Genomic DNA, 19469 nt, shown 5'->3' on the forward strand with positions numbered 1-19469 from the left:
CTTTGAATTCAAGATCCATTGGAGCAAATTCTGAAATCATAAACTGGAAACTTTCAATTTAAGATCTGTTACACACTAAACCACCTTGTTTTTCCCACATTGAGCCTACTTGATTGAAATCACCAACACACAGCCATGGGTAATAATTGTTACGAGCTTGGTTTATTAAAAGCTTCCAAAATTCCTTGCGGTCTGATCAAGATGGAAGAGCATAAATAAAGGATACAGCCCACACACTATCCACTCCAACATTACCAACCGTACACCGAATGGGGTTTTTTTATCTAACTCTAACATCCAGGCTTACTGAATCCATCCACCAAAGTGCCAGGCCACCTGAAGCTCCCACTGGATTAACATAGATACTATTTGAAAATTGACATCTTCTGCGAATTCTTTCTAACTTTGACGCTTTATTTTTTGTTTCCATCAAAAACATCATAGAGGGGCGATGGGTTGAACACAACCCTCGGAGGATCTGGACTGTCAGAAGTTTCCCCAACCCCTGACAGTTCCAGTTGAGAATCAACATGGAGCGTGTGGCTATTGAGGGCCAGCAGCCACCAGTGCCCATTCTGTGGTCTCAATACCTTATGTTGGATAAGTGCTAGGGACTTGAGAGCAAAAATCACCCACTCCCTCTTGATCCCAAGCAATGGGAACATGAACCAATGCCCCGTCATTCTCAATAGTTAAGTCTTGTGGCAAGCTGGTACGAGGCTTATTGTGTTTGTGAGACTTCTTTCTTCTCGCGTTACGAACTAGCTTCCTTTTTGGCTCTAGAGTCTGCAATTCCTTTTTGGCTCTAGAGTCTGCAAATGAGAGGAGCCAATTGCACCAACAAAACTAAACTTACTCCTTTTGGGCTGAGATGTGTCGACTAAAGCTTCAGAAGCCTTCCATTTAATAGATAAGTCTTTGGAGAAAAATGCCATACAGTTATCAATAGTCTGGTCTATAAAAGACACTTTAGTTGGGTTGGAGTTTGGGCTAATTTCCTTAATTCCAATTTCGTTGACAGGCCCAATTCCACTTTCATTGCTGAGGGTTGCCTTTATTAACAGATTGTGATCCACAGGTTTGATGACGAAATATTGAGGCCCAAATCATCTCTCTCAGTCACTTGGGAAACCTTCATACTCTCAATGACTACCTCATTGGCTGGCACTAGTTAACCACCTTGACCACATCCCTTATCACTAGCTGACACCATATCCGATCTTAGAGGAGAAGCATACCTTGGAGGATCAGCTTCGACATAGTCTGTAGCTACCTCAAGGTCTGCAGTGCCTGCAGTAGCAGCATGATCTATTATGTTGGTTTGGCGTTTATGAGTGATCTCGCACACATCATCCATACTTGTCACCACCAGCCATTGGCTAACCAAGTTTCTTACTCTTTCCTCTGCCATATCGACCCAGTGGCGTACTTGTTTCGCCGGAATATCGAGTCTAAGAGCTCTGTTAGTTCGAAGCTCAGGTCCATAGCCAGAGTTCTTACCCTTCTCACGAGAGACTAACTTGCAAGAGGAATTGTCATGTCCCAACCTACCGCAATTGTAGCAAAAATTCGATAATTTCTCATATTTGTAGTAGACCCAAGATCCCTTGTCCGCAGATCCATGGTGCTGTAGAATAAAACCCCGAGGAAGGGGTTTGGACACATCCACTTCCACTTTGAGCCAAAGAAAACTCCTCTCCAAAAGGAGGCCATCATGTAAAGCTTCGACCCCTATAAGATTCCCAATTCTCCGACCAATAATCTCACCATTCTGCCTTGTTAGTTTGGCCACAGTGATACCATGGACCTAAATCCAAAAAGGGCTTCATTTGAAATCCATCTCTTCAACCGATCTCCCTGTTGCTAAAGGTTGTAGAACCAGTAAATAGCCCATTACAGACCAATGAGCCTCCATGAGAACTCTTCGTCAATCTTCGGGATCAATAAATTGGAATAGAAAGATGTTGTTCGACCAAGAGGATATTACCAGTTTAGCTCGTGTTTTCCAGGCTCCTTGAAAGATATTTGAAACCGCAGTCTTATTAAGGGTTTTGGGAGCCAAAATCTTCCCTACCAAATAGAGGTTGGAGACATCAACATTTTTATCCGACCTCTCTTGAAGGTCTACGCAATCTAGACCGTTCGGTGTAAATGAGAAAGTTTCCATGGGGAAACGCTAGGGTTGAGTCAAAGGATAAGACAAAGTGAAACAGCCAAAACCCTCGAAAAGGCTAAACCCCTTCACAAAGAAGTTATCAGGGGCTCAGGGAGAGAGGAAAACCTTGGGAAAGGAAAGACCCCAGCAAAGCTACCAAGAGGTAAAGAGAAAGCTCACAGAGGAGAGAGAGTAGTGTCCGTTGCTGTTTGTTTAAAACACACCTTCGATTCGATATCAAATGTCATTAAAATAAAATAAAATAAAAAAAGTAACTGAAAACCCTTTTCAACACCCATTAATTTTAAAAGAGATAATGAAACTTAGTTCAACAGTATACATGACATCTTGAGACTTCATTCTTTTGATGATAATGATCATATATATATATATATATATAATTGTGTTTGCTTTGTAGTTGGGACGACGATAGGAGCAATGGCAGGGGCAGTTTTGGGGATGAAAAGTGAGAGGAAGATTGGATTAGTACATGGGGTTGCTGTTGGAGCATTCACTGGAGCTTCTTTTTTCCTTCATGCCGTTAGTGCTTCGTTTTCTCTTTGGATTTCATTTCATGACAATGAACCTCCCTCTTTGCCTCTCTTCGTGAGTCCCTCTTCATCTTTCTCTTTTTAGAATTTGCTATAATGACAGTTTCGTGCATTTATTTATTTATTTATTTATTTCTTTTTTGAAACATTCAATACAAAGTAAACAAGCATTACATCAATAAAGGGACAAAAAGATTGTGCAAACATCAGCATAGTTTACATTTCCAATCCAAACTAAGTTAGCATCAAAAAGTAAACACAATCATCGACAGCACCAACCAAGACTGGTAAAAAACCAACCAAAAAGAAACCAAGAAAGCAGCAACAACAATAGCAATCCACCCACATTATTTATTTATTTTTAATCTATAATTTGTAATTTGTGTTAGTTCATGGCTCGATGTAGCAACCTTAACTTGGTTAAAATAATAGGTGGACTCATTTAAAGTCTTATAAATAAAGGATTTTGTTCGTCTACTTGTAACAATACCGGACTTGTACAGGCATCCATAAATGTAGAGAGAGGGAGGAAGAGATTTGATACTAAAATTTATGATTGAACTTCCAACTCATGTTACACTTAAGCTTTATTATTGGGATCTTGAATTTAAGTGTGAATTTGTGAATGTAAAGAAAAAAAATGCAAGAAATTCATGATATATATATTTTTTAATCCATAACAAAGATAGTTTATATTATAATTTACATATAGTTTGAACTCAAATTTATGGATGGATTTCTAATTCATGTTTACACATAAATGTGATATAGATTGAGGTTATCACAAGCCTTCTGAAACCAACACTAGTGTACCTGGGAGAAGAGTTTGGTCCAATAAGGAATCAGGTAAAGCTTTATTTATTCCAAAATCACTATCACATAGCATTTGAAAGGTCATGAAAAGTAAGATATACAGACATACCAATTTTGGAAAGATGATTAAAAGAAAAATTTTAATTTTTAAAATTTTTTTTTTTAAAAAAACGTGTAAAAGATTGTAAGAGATAATGTGATTTAAAATGGCTTAAAAGCTGAAAGATGACTTTTAACCATCTTCTCAAAACACTTCCAAAATACCAAAAGGTTGTTCTAGGAAGTAAGTTAAAAATTAATTTTTAAATTTTTTTGGACAAATTATATTGACACCCCTTGGGGTTTGGTCCAATTATTACTCACCCCCTGACATTTTAGAAATTACATTCACACCCTTGTGGTTAATAGTTTCATTTCACAAACTCCCATGTTTATATAAAAGGTAACAATTCCTAGTAAAAAAACAAAACTTACATAAAAAAAAAAAAAAAAGAAGTAAAGAAAAGGGGAAAAAAAAAAGAGAGAGTAAAGCAAAGCAAAAAAAGAGAAAGTGCATGAGTTCAATGTTTTCAGTCCGTCTAAATAATTACAATGACAGAAGGGGTTAGTGTAATTTTCCAAACGTCATGAGGTGATATGTATTAAACCTAAACCTTAAGAGATGTAAGTGTAATTTGCCCATTTTTAAAAAATATTTTTTGAAAAAATATGTAAAAAAAACAAAGAAGTAATGCAACTTAAAATAAGTTAAAAACCAAAAAGTGACTTTTAACCTTTTATTCAAAAGAGGCCATATGCTCGAATCCCGTATCGATTATGATCCTTTCCATTCTAGGTATGCAATGGAGGATTTTTATTACATATCTAATGATTATGAAATAAGAATGTAAATTTATTATTATTTTAAATTAAACATGCTTGAAATTTATTAGGCAAATTATATTAGTAGTCCCTATATTTTAGTCTTTGTGTCATTTTGATTTCTAATTTTCAATTATCTCAATTTCAATTTTGAATTTATGATTTTGTCTTAATTTAGTTGAATTAATTACGATTTTTTTTTTTTAATAGAAAATTTGCACATAAGCATTACATATCATATTTTTATAAGTAAATTTGTAAACTATTTTAATTTTGGGAGTTCACTCGGTCACAATTTTTCTTATAAAACCTTAATCATTGTTATTAATTGGACCAAATTGATACAAATTTAAAATTAATGATTAAAATTGAGCTAATTGAAATGATAGTGACAAAAATGACACAGAGTAAAATGTAGAGACTGCTGATGTAATTTACTTAATTTATGAATAATTAGGATGTGAATGCTGATGATGATGATGATGATCAAGTGGCCACTGTTGAAACAAACAATCAAGTCCCAAGATTTATAGACAGAAAGGGAGGTAATGCTTTACATAGAGGTTCAATACTTGATAAGCTCCCAAAGACTAGAATCACAGATAAGAATATCTATGACTCTTCGGGAAATAGAATCTCCTGCTCAGTTTGCCTTGAGGTATATATCTCACCTTCAATTTGATACTTCAATTAGTTTTGGAATGATAACATCGGACGGGATTGGACATGAAAGAAAAATACACGACTACTCATATTATCTGATACAGAAATAGTTTGGATTAGATAGTTGAATTACGAGACTCGTTTGGAAAATCTCCCATTAATTGAGAAGTTATTAGATTTTCTTAATATTTATCCACTCTAAATTTCTAGGCTTTCAAGATAGTAACCTTAAGATAGATGAATAGAGAGAGAACTTATTATTTTAGGACTATCTACACAATGTTGAGCATGAGCCCTTATATAGGTATATATGACAAACCATGTGTACCTCTTGGTTAGGCCACACCATATGTATTACATGTCCAAGACCATGTGTCTCTCATGGTTAGACCATGTGTATCATATAACCTTTAAAGTTAGGCCACACCATTTGTACAATGAAGTCACACCATTTATATTTACCACATGATTTCTAACAAGATACAGGCAACAAAATATTGGGTGATTTTCCACTTTTAGGAAGGAGATTGTTACTGATGAAAGAGATACATATAAAAAAAAAAAAAAAAAAAAAGAATAAGAAAAAAGAAAGATATATATATATATATATATATATGAGGAACAAAAATTAAAGATTAAAAATTAGAGATATAGGTGTGAAAAACGAGAGATACATGAAAGTTTTGATATTTTGCTTTTAATTATTATATTTAATAAATTAAATTATATATTGATATATATACATTCAAAAGTTATTTAACTAATATAATTACAATAGGGCGGAGAAATTGGATTGGGAAAAACAAATTCTATCCTCACTTAATTTTTATTTTATTTTTTTATCGATGAAAGAAACATGAAAAATTACCATTTCTACCTTAGGTTTTTATTCTTTTTTGGAAAGTCTAGGAACCCGAAAATGACCTGATGACACATTAACAAATCCCACTATATTTTTATTTCATGAGACATAAAAATATGAAAAATTATATATATATGAATTTTTACTTTTATTAAATTTTTAACAAATTAAGAAAATGGGATTGGGAAAATAAATCTCGTCCCCTCTCTATTTTATTAGATTTTACTTTATTTATCTTTGTATTTTTTTTAAATCTTATGAAAGATTGGTGTATTTTACTCTTTATTTAATTTTTTTTTTTAAAGTATCAAAAATAACCTAGAAAAGATTGGTGTATTATACGAAGGAGGCCGGCTAGTTCATATGCCCACTAGTGTTTTTTGGATATTTTTTATTGGATAAATTTTCAGAAATATATAGAATTATAATAGGAATGGCTCCCTATAAATTGAGTACACGCTTGAACTTTTTCAATCAAAATAGAGTGAGCCTCTTCTTTATATTGTGTTTAAATCATAAATTTAGATAAAAAAAAATTTAAAAAAAAAGGAAACAAAAAGAAAAAGAAAATTAAGAGAAAAAAAAAAAACAGCGGCATTGGTGAATGCCCATTTGTATGAAGAAATATGATATTTAGATTCAATGATCAATCTTCTTTTCTTTTTTTTTGTGATAATAAACTAATTAATGAAACAACAATGATTCATCCCCCTTTTTCTCCCACCCCCTTTGACCCCCTCTCTCTCTCATTGGTTACCTTTTCTTTTTCTTTTTCTTTTTTTTCCTGCTCCTCCAATCACCACCTGCCACGTGGCAAAGAGGGGTGAGGGGGTGACCCCCAAAAGGGGATCCCAAGCATTATTCTTAATGAAATTATTTGGTGTGAAATTATTATTTTGAAAGAATTTTTTTGTCACTTTTACATTGTTGCCACCAACTGATCACGGTATTGGAAAAATATCTGGAAAAGTTGCTGCCACCGGTGACCGGTGGTGGAAGTGATATGGATAGATATGTAGATTATGTAAAAAATAAGCTTAGAACTATTGTCTCAAAAATTTTAAAATTGAATTTATGGCCCGAGTCTCCAAAAATTTAACTTATATTTTATTGATATTATCTTTACTTTTTTTTTTTTTTTTTTACTTTCTAAATTATTATACAAATTTATGATCGTAACATATCCTTACGATCTCCATAAATTTTTCAATAGAAAAATTGGGTTATGTAACAAAATTGTTTATTATTTGGATAAGTTCATACATAGATCCCAAAACGTGCACGACTTCTAACATTAGCTTTAAACACATGACTTTATTTAAATTTTTTTTTCTTGTGTATTTCTTTTGTTTGATAGGATTTTGAAGTTGGAGAAGTAGCTGAAAGGTTGCCAATATGTCTGCACATGTTTCACCGACGTTGCATTGCTAAATGGCGCGTTAGGCACCGGTCTTGCCCCTTATGCAGAACCAACCAATAACACTTTGGAAAAATCATCAATGGGTTTTACTTTTGAGTCTTATTATCCATTAAGTCCTATTAATAAATTTATTCAATCTGTTGTTTTTGTTTTATGAATAAATTTATAGTGATAAATTTATCTGTCTCTTTGTTTTTATGAATAAATTTATAATGATAAATTTATCAGTCTCTTGTTTTTATATTGATAAATTTATCAGTTAGGACATGTAGGTAAATAAGTCTAGTTAATAGGATTGATTAATAAGTGCTCCTAACACTTTGGCGTTTCATTTTTTAGCTATTTTTTCTTTTTATTTGGAAGAATTTTTAATTTTTTTATAAAATGTTGGGAAGAATTTTTTTTTATTATGTGATCTTTAAATTTTTTAAAGATGTCTTCTAGAGTTGAATTTACCTCCAGTTCTCATACCGGATGGTGTTGTTTCGGCCTATGAAATTCATCACGATAATATGAATCGTTCAATTTGTAAAGTCCTTTATATATATCATCTATGAAAAAAAAATTATATCGATTTGATAATTGTAATTTATTTATTTATTATATTTATTTCTAAAAAATTAAATGATGAGTGCATTTAACTATCTATTATTTTTAAACAAACGTAATAAAATAAAAAATTTACAATTACTGAATTAATCTAATTTTTTTATAAATAATATCTATAAAATTTTTTATAAAATAAAATATTTAAATTATTAAAATAAAATTCGTGACCTTACGTACCCAAAGAACAACCTCCAGTCCAAACTGGAGGCAAAACCATCCCCTTTATTCTATAAAAAAAACGTGCACCGAAAAGTTTATGTGTGTTAAGTTTGTTATTTTTGTACGCTGGTGTATAAACTATTTCTATTTTGGGTCCTGCTAAGTTATGTCATTTGTAAAATTAATTATTATAAATATCATAATTAAATTCTAATCATAATAACTAAAGACCTTTTAAATCATAATCAAAATAATATCATAATCAACATCATAATAAGTCATAACAAACACTACAATATCTATAATCAAGTCATAACTAACGCTACAATAAATCATAACTAAATACCACAAATGTCGTAACTGTAGAATTTCCCCTAGGTTTAGCCTCTTTCATGAAATTAAACTGAAAATAAACAGTAAAACTTTATTATTAAAACCTCATGTGTTCACATTCCATCTTCACATCCAAATACAAGGATATACTAGACAATACCCAATATAACAAGTTAAAATTGCAAGCCTTTAACATAAACTACATCACTGCCTAATATAAGAATCTTCATAACTATTTTTGTTAGAATATATTAGTAATATATTAGCTAGCTGTATATGAGCTGTCTACCAACCAACTTTCGTAATGTTGTTCCTTAGTGCATTGTTTCTTTCGGCCATTTTTGACCTCTCTGTACACACTCTCCCTTATAAAGAAGAGTCTTCTCTCAACATTGTATATACACATTCAATATACACTTAACATCAATATATACACAATTTATTTTCTCTCTTTCTCTGTACATTAATCTAACATGATATCAGAGCTATAAGATTTAGGCCTATATTTCCTTCTCACCGGCAGGCAGTTGGCCAGCAACTTGCCTGCGCTGCCCGCTGGAGTTTCTACACAGAGAGGGTCAGCCTCCTGGACTGACTTCTCTCTCTCAGGGGACATAGCTCTCTCTCTCGGATGGAGCATTGATGTAGAGCTAAAACATATACACATGCATGCTCTCTATCTCTCTGCATATCACGTTGAGTGGAAAGACAAACACATGGGGGGAGTATAACAAAAACATGGGTCTCTCTCTCTGAACCATGGCTCTGTAACTTTGGTCTCTAGACCATGGCTCTGGAACTTTGGGAGGACACAGAGGAAAAAGATTGAACAATACATCAGCATATCACGATGCTATCAAGGAAAGATTTGGCTAAGGAGTGGTGTTTTAACTTTAGAAGGCCCCTGCATGCTTGGGAAGAAGATGAAACTGCAAGACTTATTTCTATGCTGGGAGTTGGTCCCTGTTTACATCTGGGGCAAGGTGATTCAATGAGATGGAAGGCAGATCAAACTGGGGTGTTCAAGGTAAGCACTGCTTATAAATGGTGTGAGTCGGTGAATGGTAAATCATCGAGTTCTACGGGTCTAATATGGAATACTTTCCCTCCACCTAAATCCAAGTTCATTACCTGGTTAGCATGGAAAGGAAGATTAAAGACTGCAGAGTTTCTGAGTAGAATTGGAATGTTGAGGGGTAATGTTGATTCATCTTGTGTATTCTGCAAAAAGGAAGTGGAGTCTCGGAATCATACTCTTCTTTTATGTCCCTTTGTCTGGGAAGTCTGGTCAAGTATTATGCATTGGTGGGGGGGGGGGGGGGGGGGTGCCATGGGTGGTTCTAGGGTCGATGGAAGGGTTGTTACAATGGTGGGTGGGCTGGAAATTTAGGGAAAATAAAGGTCAAGTTTGAAAAGTACTTCCGGCTACTGCGATTTGGTCAATTTGGAAATGCAGGAATGATTGCTTATTCTCTGGTATCCAACCTAACCTGGTGGAATTAAGTGATCTCATTAAAGTAAGAGTAGCTCTGTGGTGGAAATCCTTTGATCTAGTTTGCACATTTTCTGTCACAGATATTGCTTTTGATATGCAGCAGATCAGGAGATGTATTGATTGAATGGTTCTGGTGCATAAAGAAGAGAAGATGAGATGCTGCGTAGTGAACCTCTGGGGTGAAATAGTGGAGGTGTTAAGCTGAGGATGGATACTGGTCTGACAGTGCTTGAGGCGGAGGGTGAATTTCTGGTTTTTTCTGGTGTTTCTGCTCTGCTGCTGGGATTTCTGCTCTATATCTCTGCACTGTTGCTGGTGTGCTTTTGGATGCTGGATGTCTTGTTTAATTCTTTGGATCAAGAGATGCTATTCTTGTTTGTTGTGCTATGCTGCTTAACCATTAGTTGCCGAGGCTGCTAATGGTTGTTGTGCTATGCTGTTTTGTCATGCTTGTTGTGTGCTTGTGTGTTTGTGTCTTGGATTTGGGTAACAAATGGTAGATTAGTGGGATATTGATGTACTGTTTTTGGTGGGGTTTTGTTATGCCAATTGTTCTTTCTCATGGTTGTGGTTGGTTCCTCACCAACTTTTTTTGGGTGTGCTAGCAAGGGATTGGTTTGTCTCACAATGATGCTTTTTGCACCCTTTTTTTTTCCTTTCTTAATGTAATAAGATCTTTGTTCATCAATAACAAATTTATTTTGCTGATCAAAAAACAAAAACAAGAAATTCCAAGAACAACATGAAAAATGAAGGGAGGGACATTGACAATAATGCCCTCCATTGAGAATGTTCATATTAACAATAAGAACATTTTTTTTTTTTTTTTGATAACCGAGTGTTCAAATTAGCTTGTGTGTATCTCAAATAATCACAAGGGTATAAATTAACGATCGGGCTATGAATTTATATCTGTAGTCATGTTTTTCATGAAGTTTTGGGTTTTTTTTGGGGGGGGGGTTGGGGGGTTTGAAATTAGTAATGTTAATGGTGATTAAATTTAAATATTAAATATTGAATATTATTGGATTTAGCATTAATGTATTAGTTTAAAAGGTTTTTTTATCTTTGTGACAAAACATATTGTAATATCAACTATTAGTAACACATTCATTTCATGTCCAATTTAATATTTAAATTTAACTAATGTAATATTATTTCTTAAAAAATGTGAATTCGATTGACTAACAATAAAAAAAAAAATCTAGCTCGCGTCTGTCCTTGGATTTGTGAAAACTTCTCTATCAAGTTATTAGGAAATGTCAACTTGTTCTATTAACAATAGAAAACCTGGCTTGCTTCTCTCATTGGATTTGTGAATAATTTTTCACTCCTGATATTATGTCTTTTAATATTTTATCAATTTGTATATATTATTATTTTAAGTGAATATTAGACTTGGTATCCAAACTTTTAAATACAGGTATGAGAATAATTATATTAAATTAAAAAATTATAGCCTAACAATGCATATCTACCAAGCCTAACGAACACCACAAAAAAAGTAAAAAAGAAAAAAAAGGGGCACATATGGGTAGAGGTGACATATTTTGATCATCTCTATTACATGTTTGTAGTTGAGAATTTTTATTACATATCTAACAGTTATGAATAAGAATGTAAATTTATAATTATTTTAAATTAAAAAAAGATCATTTTATTTACCGTTCCAAAACAAACCTTAGACATTTTAAATAAGAATGTACATCATTGGTCAACTAAACTAATTCAAATATAACTAGTCAAGAGAAAAAGTAAAATGATTATTAGTTCTTGAAGAAGAATAATTCTACACATACTAAGTAGGTGTTTGGGGTAAACTAAAAAAATGCACTTTTTTTTTTACCTACATACACTTATTTGGGTCACATCCATCAATATCTATCAACATCTCATCTCTACTTTTCTAACCACTTTCTCTACTTTTCTACATATTTTTTTTGTTATAAAAAAGTCAAAAAGTATACTTATTTAGGTGTCATTTGACATTGCCTAATATAGCCTGTGACTTTTTTAGCCACAAGCCTCGTTTAGTTTTTGTTTTGTGACTTTTTTGACTTTTGTGAGAGAAAAAATATAATGATTATGTGTATATTTTGTCATATTAGCTTATATAGCTTATTTTATTTTTTTGTGCTTTTTTAGTCCCAAATCGTTAGCCAAACGAGCACTTAGAACATTCCAAACCACTCTTAAGTGTTCGTTTGGGATGCCCCATTCGGGCTATAAGACAAAATATAGGTTATTTTAGTCAAATATGACAAAATATCATATCCAACCCATAGTCATTTTATTTTTTCTCTCACAAAAGTCAAAAAAATCAAAAAATTTATCCCAAATGAGGCTTTTTAGCTCCAGTCTAAAATAGTCAAAAAGTCAAAAAGTTAACCCACATCCCAAACGAACCCTAACAATCTTACTAAAAATACAAGAACGTAAGGGGGTGTTTGGCAAAGGCTTTTTTTGGCTTTTTAGGCTAAAATCTACAAAATGACAAAATAGGCTAAAATAACCAATAAAACAAAATGTCACATCAAACAAATAATCATTTCACTTTTTCTCTCACAAATATCACATCCAATTACAAAAAAATCTAATTATCTTTCTAAATAAAAATTAAAATAGCCTACTAAAATAACAACTTTTCAAACAACCACTAAATGTGGTTGGTTATGAAAAAAAATTATATTTAACTATCAATGATGTTGGGATGTGTATATTTTTAATAAGATTATTAATAAAAATGTAAGTAGATATAGTATTGGTCAGCATGGATGAAAAATTAGATAAAAGGATCTATTTAACTAACTTGTTGGAGATGTCCTAGCTTTTTTGCTTTTTTAGATGCCCTAACTTAACTAATATATATTCACTGCTACAAATATAGATAAAGATCACACTTTTTTGGTGTGATGTATGTTTTTTAATCACACTTTTTAAGTTTTATTAAAGTGTGGTCTTTAGGAGTGTGATTAAAAATGGTCATTTTTAATCACACTTTTTACGTGTCATTAAAAAATGCTTTCATCACATTTTTTAAGTGTGATTAATAATATTTAGATCACCCCTTTTAAGTGTGATTAAAAACATTTAGATCACACCTTTTAAGTGTGGTTAAAAACATTAGATCACACCTTTTAAGTGTGATTAAAAACTTTAGATCACACCTTTTAAGTGTGATTAATAACTAATAAAACCTGTGATAAAAAAAAAATTGACATATTTAAAGAATAATCAATATTATTTTTGCACGCGCATTTGAATAATGTAATGCACACTATATACTATATTTTGAATCACAACCATATATTGAATGAAATAATATCATATATTTCATAAATGAAAGTTAAATGTTTAAAAGTATATACAAAGAAATTAATAAAAAAAAAATTAACTGTGATTACATACATTAAAAAATAAAAAATAAAAAACTTGAAAAAAGTAAGTTCTTGAATTCTTTGACCATATTTTGCATATCTCCAAGAAATTTCTGACCTGAAAAATAAAAAAACAAATTAATTTAAAAACCGCCAGAAGCATATGAATAAACTTACTAATTAATTTATAAACTTACATTTAGATCACACCAAAAATAATGTAATTTATCCAGTTGTTAAACTGTCCCAATCCTTTCCCCACAGCCACCAAAAATGACATAATTATTTTGATTCTCCACACAAATAGTATAAAGCTACAAAAGATATTGATACCCGTGTAGAAGCCAAAATAAATCATCAAGGCATGAATGATTTCAAACTTTCTTAAGCTAGAATAATTTAATAACAAAACAAAAAAGTGATCTAAAACTCAAGATATGCACTTGTAGAAAATGATAATATTATTTGAGAAACAAGACATTTAATAAAAGATTAGATACTAAGCACGACACAACAAAGAGAGTAGAGATAATATGTATACATCCACTCACTTATAGATCAATGTATTGTGCTAGTCTAAAACAATACAGTCTACACCATTCAAGTTTTTTCGGTGTCACTTATAGATCCACTCACTTCTCTCAAATTATTTCCCAGCAAAATACACATTAAACTCCCCTTGCTATTTTTTTGCTTCTTCAGAATCTTTGCTAATTGAATCTAGGTGTGAAATGATATACATAAAACTATGACAAACTCTAGTTCTATCAAACCTTATGAACAAAGTTTCCTTATATATGCCTAAAATACAAAATTATGAAACACCAAACATAAGCAAAATTAAAGCAATTATAGCAATTATAGTCCATTTCATTCCATATTACACCAAACATAAGCAAAATTATGAAAATCAGATTCCAAAGTAGCAAAACCAAACATTATCAAACAATGTCATTGAAATCTCAAGTTCATTTTATTTGATACAAGACACCAAAAACACTAGTCAAAATTGTAAAATGAAGATCTCTCTTTTATGACCAAACTTGTGGAACAAAAGTGAAAAATAAACAAATAACATAACAGAGAAAAATTAAAGCAATTATAGCAATTATAGTCCATTTCTAAACCTTTTTTTCTCCTATTTTGTCAATCTTTATTTTGGACCTTTTTAATAAAATATTGAATTCCTTTAAACAGATTCAGATTAATAAAATATAAAATATAGTCACAGATTCAATTAAACAGATTGAATGTAAACAGATTCAGTTTGAATGTAAACAGACACAAATTCAGTTTGAATGTAAACAGACACAGACTAACAGACACAAATTCATGAAATTAACTGGGCAGTGAGTGTTCAGCTGAAGCACAATCATAAAATAAAATTTATTTACTTACCAAGTTGCCCAACTCTGAGACTAGTTTCTTTACTGTAGGCTTGAATTGCTAAATGACTAATCTCTGGTCACAAAACCTTGTGTGGAAGAATGAAGATGAGTACAAAATCAGCATTTCCGTGTAATATTTTTTCAAAATTCAAACTATAGGAAATTCAAAACAAAAAAAATAGAGAAATAAAAAAATATAGCTAATTCAAGTAGAGGAAGATTGAAAATTGAGGAAGGTAGCTGGAGTTTGATATAAGCCTCTAATCTGGGCTGGTAATACTTATTTGAACATTGCGTGACTTTTTCATGACCAATATGGCATGGAGGGCAACAAATCCACTAAGATTTGGCTTGTTCATTGTCTTTCTAAATATATAATGAACTTATTTTTTTTGGGAGCCATCAGTGATCAAGTCTTCTAAAAGTCAGTGGTCAAGTTTCCCTAAATGTTTTAAATTTGAAAGCACTCAACAAAATAGTTTTCTAACTATAGTTAATCATGTTGCAGGTTTTTCTTCAAGTTATGGAGTGCTTACTCAATCGTTTTAGTCAGTCAGCATTTATCAATTCTGTTCTGGATACTATTTTTCTCTGTTATTTTCATCACTATTGGCGAGAACTTTCTTAAACATTTAATAACAGACAGATTCATACAGATTATTCCACCTATTATTAAATTCATACCAAAATTAACAGACAGATTCATACCAAAATTATTCCACCTATTTTTTCTGAATTCCACCTAGTTGGTCAATCTAAATTCCAAACAAAACAATTAATAACAGACACAATTAGATGCCAAAACAAATTCAATAACAGACACAATATGAATTCCACACTCGATGATACTTTGTATCATTTACAAAGGAGTGTTATTTATGTGTGTCAAGCCAGAAAATGTTGCTAAGCCGTTTATGAAGTTTGATGAACAGTTTTCATTTACAAAAGAGTGTTATTTATGTGTGTCAAGCTAGAAAAGACCAATGAATGCATGGTAAAAAATGTTAGCAGGTTAAATCTAGTCAGTAATGAAACTTGTTTTAGATTGAATAAATTAATCCTTGCAATATTTTCTCTATTTGGTTATATTTTGCTCAAAAACTATTCTCCAAAATGGTAGAAGGCACCCGTCAGGGACAACAGCCCAATCAAATTAACTTCTACATAGAAAATCTCCGAGGTGTCATGCAGCATTTAAAACCCTTAGCTAATAGGTCATCATATAAATGTTTCACAATGATAAAAATAAGATAGAAAATATATATCACTCACCTGATTGGAGTTCTTGGACTATAGAGTGGATTCTTGACAACCTATTTAACTTACAAATTATAAATATACTTCAGGGAATCCCTTAGATCACCACTCCTGGGATGAGTGACGAGAATGATCTGTAAACAAATTTATATGTAGTTGTACAATGAGAACTGTGTTGTTACACAGATACCAAAAATTAGTAATGAGAGCCTGAAGTGAAGTGAATCCTTTCTTTCAGAGTAGTGCTCTTACAGGTAGTCTCATGTAAATCAAAAACTTCTCAATTTTAAGTATAATGCAGTGTAAAAATTCAAAACAAAACCTTTCTCGCAAAAGGGACTAACTTGTCACGTCAAACAAGACATCTTAATGACTTTAATCCTATCATTCCAGTCTAAAGTATGCACAACATCACATTGCCATTACATTGAATACATCAATTAATGTCACTGGGAACACAAGTTTTCTTATCAAAGACTTTCATATGACCTCATCATGTGATAGTCACATCCATATTTGGGAGCTCAACATACCAGATGGACTCTCCATAAAACTGAGTTTGTACGTATTGGTACGAAAGCTGTGAAATGAACACCCTTGTCCTAGTAACTGAGGCACCCCAAGATTTCCCTTCTCCGCACTGTCCAAAAGAGTCCCATGTAAATCATACAATCATTGAACACCAACCACAACCAAAATAATTAAAAACAATGTCTGGCACAACATTTGGACCTCAATGAAAAAATTAGCTCCAAATCCAAACAAGTGATGAATCATGAATCTATTACAGTGTGAGACTCCAATACCAAACAAAATATGTCTAACAAACATATGCCAATTTCAACAAAAATTTAATCAATCTCCAAGCTAAGAATAAATATGGAGTTAATAAGGCCAATAGATGATACAAGAAGAGTTTTCTGTTACAGCAATCAACATATCACATATGGCATTAGAACCAGTTATAGTGTTTCTAATACCATCTTATGGATCCCAAAACAAACAGTATATGCATGTCAAATTATTAGTTTTCTTTGCACAACCGAAACATTTTCTGTTTTATATAATCAAACAAATTTTTTTAATTTCTATGGGAAATCAAAATACTCACGCAAACATATTATGTTTGAAATTCAAAACTTGAAGAAGCAAAACAAACCTTGTTGGGTCCATTTTTGCAGTCAAGGATTTAAGGGGAAAAAGTAGACCGAACATGAGCTTGTGGTCCTGCTGGGCATTAAGGGTGTGCAGTGGACGATTCCATTCTTCTTTCCACTTAATCAACAACAAATCTAAGAAATCAACAACAATTTTGACCTAGGAAATCATATATATATATATATAATAGGAACAAATGAGAATGATGATGAAAAAAAATCCACAACAAACCCTAAATCTTCAAACCCATAAAATTTAATTAATCAAACCCATTTAACAAATCAAACCATGGCAAGAAATCATATATATATATATATATATATCAGTAACAAATCAAAATGAAGACGAAAGGGACCTCGTCGGTCGCTGCCTTCCCTTGCCTCGATGTCGCCTCCCCTCGCCTAGCTGCCGGAGTCGTCTGCTGGAGTCGTCTACCGGAGTCACATCGCCTTCATCTCCATGTCGTTTCGTCTCTGCATCTCTCTCAAAGACGGGTTGGGTTAGGGTTATGCACAAATGAGAGAGAGAAAAAGAGGCTGAAATTCAAAGGGAAAAAAAATACAAAACGATTGAGAGAGAGACAGAGAGAGATGAGCGCGACTGAGAAGAAGAAAAATGAGGGAAATTTTGGGGGGAATTTTGGAATAATTTGTTAGTTTTTTTTTTTTTTTTCAAACGTGGCAAGTGGGCGGTTCTGAACAAGTCAAAATAGATTTTGTATTAAAAATTTGTTTTAATTTTTGAATTTTTTTTTTTGAGTTTTTAATTAGTATTTTTTTATTTTTAGTGAATTTTTTTTAATATTTTAATCAATTAAAAAAATATTTAAAATATTTAAAAAATCAACAACTAATCAAGCTATTTTTTAATTATATTTGGTTCTAATGCTCGGTTTTCTCAGCAAACAAACAGAGAAGAGAAAATTTTCAAAAAAAAAAAAAGAAACAATCTTGCATCAAAAACAAATATACAAACACAAGGATCTAAAAATAAAATAAGAGAGAAGCACAGATCGATTACAAATCAATCAGAAAGTCTATGTATGAAAATCAAATGATAGAGATTAAAAAGAAAAAAATCAAAAAGTATGTATAAAAATCAAACGATAGAGATATAGATATTATTATTATTTTTTATTTGGTAGAAGTAGGGGTAATATTTTAATGAAAAATATTTTCCACTAAAATAAAAGTTTATTTTCTGTGGTCAATGAAAAATATTTTCTATGACCTATTTTTTTTGTTAGTAAAAATCATGAACTATTTTTTTGTGGTAGAGGAAAGGTAGCGACATTAGTGGTGGAGGTGGTGGATAAGAGATGATGGTGGTGGTGGTGGTGATAGTGAAAAATATTAGTGGTGAAGTTGCAGTAGTGGTAGTGTAGATGGTGTGGAAGGGGTGAAGGAGAGGTAATGGTAGTAGTAGCGGCAGTAGTGGAGTGGTGGCGATGGTAGTAGTAATGGTAGTTGTAGAGGTGAAGTGGCGACAGTGGAAGTAGTGGTGGTGGTGGAATGACGTTTGCAGTAGTGGTGAAGGTAGTAGAGAAGATGGGTGGTGAGAGAGAGAGAGATGAGTGAGAGACGGATAGAAGAGATAGAGAGAGAGAATAGAGCGGGAATGGAAAACAAAAATAGGCGGGAATAAAAAAAAAAATTTTTTGTCAAAAATGAAATTTAAATAACAAAATAATGTCGTTTAACTTTTTTTTTTTTTTTTTTTTTTTGCGACAGGAGTTGCCATCGTCAAAAAAAAATATTTTTTGTTAAAATATATATTTTTTTGTAATTAATGATTTTTTTTTTTTTTGTGGAGGATAGAAAGTGGCAGTAGTGGTGAAAGTGGTGGATAAGAGATGATGGTAGTGGTGGTAGTAGCGGCGAAGGAGATTAATGGTGAAGTTGTGGTAGTGGTAGAGTAGATGAAGTAGCAAGGGTGAATGAGAGGTAATGGTAGTAGTAGTGGCAGTAGTGGTGAAGGTGGTGGATAAGAGATGATGGTGGTGGTGGTGGTGGCGAAGGAGATTAGTGGTGAAGTTGTGGTAGTGGTAGAGTAGATGAAGTGGTAAGGGTGAATGAGAGGTAATGGTAGTAATAGTGGCAGTAGTGGTAGTGGTGGCAATGGTAGTAGCAATGGTAGTCGTAGAGGTGAAGTGGCGACAGTGGTAGTAATGGTGGTAGTGGAATGGCGTTTGTAGTAGTGGTGAAGGTGGTAAAGGAGATGGGTGGTGAGAGAGAGAAAAATGAGTGAGAGACAGATAAAGGAGAGAAAGAGAGAGAGAGAGAGAGAGAGAGACAAAAACAGAGTGATGAGCAAGAGAGAGACAAAGTGGTCGCTAAAAGTGCATTTTCTTGTAGTGGATAGATAAATC

The 19469-nt window shown here is 32.5% G+C and overlaps 1 long non-coding RNA gene across 1 annotated transcript; it reads left to right on the top strand.

Annotated features, from left to right (window-relative positions):
* The first annotated feature begins 4837 nt into the window (after positions 1-4837).
* Positions 4838-7549, top strand: LOC114263632 (uncharacterized). The gene is made up of 2 exons (XR_014332019.1): positions 4838-5038; positions 7263-7549. It is a non-coding gene; the product is annotated as an uncharacterized LOC114263632 (long non-coding RNA).
* The last annotated feature ends 11920 nt before the right edge of the window (positions 7550-19469 follow it).

This window comes from Camellia sinensis, chromosome 6 (genome assembly GCF_055761805.1).
Source record: "Camellia sinensis isolate YWXY chromosome 6, ASM5576180v1, whole genome shotgun sequence".
Lineage (NCBI taxonomy): Eukaryota > Viridiplantae > Streptophyta > Magnoliopsida > Ericales > Theaceae > Camellia > Camellia sinensis.